This window comes from Schistocerca americana, chromosome 5, assembly GCF_021461395.2.
Source record: "Schistocerca americana isolate TAMUIC-IGC-003095 chromosome 5, iqSchAmer2.1, whole genome shotgun sequence".
NCBI lineage: Eukaryota > Metazoa > Arthropoda > Insecta > Orthoptera > Acrididae > Schistocerca > Schistocerca americana.
The window spans coordinates 317,830,798-317,834,594 of NC_060123.1; the positions used below are offsets into that span (position 1 = coordinate 317,830,798).

The 3,797-nt window shown below is 43.9% G+C and overlaps 1 pseudogene; it reads right to left on the minus strand.

The window, feature by feature from the left end:
- Positions 1 to 3,258: 3,258 nt before the first annotated feature.
- LOC124616917 lies at positions 3,259 to 3,376 on the minus strand (annotated as a pseudogene).
- Positions 3,377 to 3,797: the final 421 nt, after the last annotated feature.

Here is a 3,797-nt window from a genome sequence, read left to right on the forward strand (position 1 = left end):
AACTAATAACATGTGGTGTCTCAGAAGGTTCCATTTTAGGGCCCTTACTTTCTCCTGTGTATAGCAATGACCTTTCATCAGTAACATTACAAGATGCCAAGTTCGTTTTGTTTGCCAAAGATACAAACATTGCAATAAATAGCAAATCAAGTGTAGTCTTAGAAAGATCGGCTAATAAAATATTTGTGGACATTAATCACTGGTTCATAGCCAATTCTTTGTCACTAAACTTTGAAAAAACACACTACATGCAGTTCAGAACTTGTAAGGGGTGTCCCATGAGTATATGCCTAACATACGATGACAAGCAGATAGAAGAAGAGGACAGTGTTAAATTATTGGGATTAAAGCTTAATAATGAATTCAACTAGGAAGAGCACACCACAGAACTGCTGAAGGGTCTTAACAAATCTCTATTTGCAATGCGATTTGTGTCAGACATAGGGGACATAAAAAAAAGCTCGCATACTATTCTTACTTTCATTCCATAATGTCATATGGGATTATTTTTGGGGGTAATTCATCAAGAAAAAGCTAAAGTTTTCCGGGTACAAAAACGTGCAGTAAGAGTTATATGTGGTGTGAAATCAAGAACATCCTACAGAAGCCTGTTTAGGGAACTAGGGATACTAACTACTGCTTCCCAATATATTTATTCCCATAATGACATTTGTCATTAAAAATGTATCACTTTTTCAAATCAACAGCTCAGTTCATGGAATCAATACTAGAAATAAGAATAATCTTCACAAGGATTTAAAGTCACTTACTCTTGTACAAAAAGGTATGCATTATTCAGGAACACACATTTTCAATAACTTGCCAGCAGCCATAAAAAGCTTAAGAACCAATGAAATTCAGTTTAAGAGAAGCCTAAAGGATTTATTGGTGGCCAACTCCTTTTACTCCATCGATGAATTTCTCAGTAAAATCAACTGATTTGTTGAAGTTCAATATGACTTCTGCACAATTTCAGTGCAGTAATGTGTTCATTGTAAGTATGTGTGTGTGTGTGTGTGTGTGTGTGTGTGTGTGTGTGTGTGTGTGTGTGTGTGTGTGTAAGAACAATCAAACTTCTGCACCATTTCAGTGCAGTAATGTGTTCGTCGTAAATAAGTATTATAGTAGTTGTATTACACGTTTATTACCTTATAAATAAATAAATAAATTTTTTTTTATTTTAAATTCAGTACATTAGTATTTGTAAAATGACTCTTTCATATAGTGTTCATTAAAAAAATGACGATCATTCCACTTGGGACCTGTGGAATGGTAGATTAGCTTATTTGTTTTAGTTGTAAATATTTGTCATGTATTATTGTTTTTCTGACATGTTCTACATCCTGGAAGACCTCCTCACTACGGATCATATGGAATGAAAGTAAATCTAATCTAATCTAATGTAATCTAAGTATAATAATAATACTATAAACCAGTCTCCCCACACTAATGCTCGCACCTGTTGGGGGTCAACCAGTCAGCTCCAACGTAACGAATTTTGCATGTCGCAGCTACGAATTAGTGCTAGGAACGAGTATATCTAGGACGAGCTTATTTTGGAACTGCAATTGCTTTCATGCACGCAGCTTCTTCTCCTATAATCGCCAATAGTAATAATCCACTGCTCAAAACAATTAGGGGATGAGGTGAGATATCAATCACAATAGACTTACGGTAACGTATTTTATTCACATATCTATTACAGTTGTGATTTGTTTGTGATACAGTGCGATATTTTGCTGTCTCATCTCTTTACTTGAGGTTTACGTAGAGCGAGGCACCATCTGGGTACCATAATAGTGAACAGTTATTCTCGTTGCCCTCTAACGGTGTGTGATCACCTCGGAAGGCCAGTACAGTTGCACACCTGCGTGACTTGGACAGTATGAAGTTATCAAACAGATCTTGAGGGATATTTGGCCGTTCTTCCATGATTGCAATATCCAGATGTGCACCCGTTGTGGGAGATGCTGGTCTGGCTACAATGCATCTGCCAAGTGCATCCCAGATATGTTCAATCGGGTTTCAGTCCGGTAAACAAGCCGGCCACTTCATTCGTACAATTCCCTCAGCCTCAAGCATGGTGTTCACCAGTGCAGCTCTGCGTGGACTAGCGTTATAGTCCACCAGAAGGAATCCACCTCCTATGGCACCAGCGTAGGGCCCATAAAAAGGTCGAAGGATCTCGTCCCTACACCTCGGAGCAGTCAAAGCTCCATTCTGAACGGCTTAAAGGTCCGTACGTCCGCCAATGCTGACTCCCGTCGACACAACTCGTCCACCACCAGGATATGGTGATGTTTCCTGCGCATAAGCAGGATTGTTCAGAGTTCCACGTTCTCTCCAGATGAGGGAACGACGATTGTCGGGCTGAACACAAAATCTTGACTCATCTGTGAAGAGCACCGTTACGATTCCAATCATAAATTCCTCCGCCCAGTTTCTGCGAGCTAAACGGTGTCGTAGGTTTAATGGGACGCACTCCATAGGCCTCCGTGCGCAGAGGCCACATTCGTAAAGGCGATTTCGGACTGTTTTGTGTTGATACTGCGCGTCCTGTTGCTGCCTGGAGGGTGCGTTGCAGGTGAATTGCGTTCAGATTCCTGTCTCGACGGGCTGTTAACGGGAGATAACGGTCATCACTTGCTTACCTGAGGACGAACTCAGCCTTGCCTTCTTTAAACGGTTCCTGTTGTCTGAAATAACGTCCAGGTCCTGGAAATTACACTTTGGGACGCTCCAATAGCTGCAGCCACCTGCTTCCAGTCGTCCTATGGCTCGCCGCGCCATAGCTTTGGTGAGTCACACTGTTATTGGATTGCACTACCTGCTCACTACACTATCTGAACCCGACTGCTTGTGTAATTCGTTTGCTAGAGTAAACACAAGTCAACACCAACCCCCTCTGCAGCAGCTTTCCGGTATTACCACTATCTCGGTGATGTTAATGTTGTTGTCTCCACTCCGTAGAACCGACAGAAAGACGTCGACATCATTTTAGTTCATTCTGCCGATGCCAACACTTCAGAACCTATATATCTCAACTGATCCCCTAAGTGTGTTGCACTCCGTCTTCAGGCCACGAGTGGCCTATCTGGACCATCCGACCGCCGTGTCATCCTCAGAGGAGGATGCGGATAGGAGGGGCGTGGAGTCAGCACACCGCTGTCCCGGTCGTTGACCGCTTGACCGAAGCCGCTACTGTTCGGTCGAGTAGCTCCTCAATTGGCATCACGAGGCTGAGTGCACCCCGAAAAATGGCAACAGCGCATGGTATCCTGGATGGTCACCCATCCAAGTGCCGACCACGCCCGACAGCGCTTAACTTCAGTGATCTCACGGGAACCGGTGTATCCACTGCGGCAAGGCCGTTGCCTTAAGAGTCTTGACCAGTGTATAAATGTTGCACACACAAACACACAAACACACACACACAAACACACAGGAGAGAGAGAGAGAGAGAGAGGGTTGGTTCAAATGGCTCTGAGCACTATGGGACTCAACTGCTGAGGTCATTAGTCCCCTAGAACTTAGAACTAGTTAAACCTAACTAACCTAAGGACATCACAAACATCCATGCCCGAAGCAGGATTCGAACCTGCGACCGTAGCGGTCTTGCGGTTCCAGACTGCAGCGCCTTTAACCGCACGGCCACTTCGGCCGGCGAGAGAGAGGGAGAGAGAGAGAGACTACAAGTACGTGATGGTATTTTGGTGTATGGTAACCATCGAGGCGTACGCACCTGTATTTTCGCAGCGGGAAGCTAGTTCTCACACGACTGCGAGTGCCTGCACGGT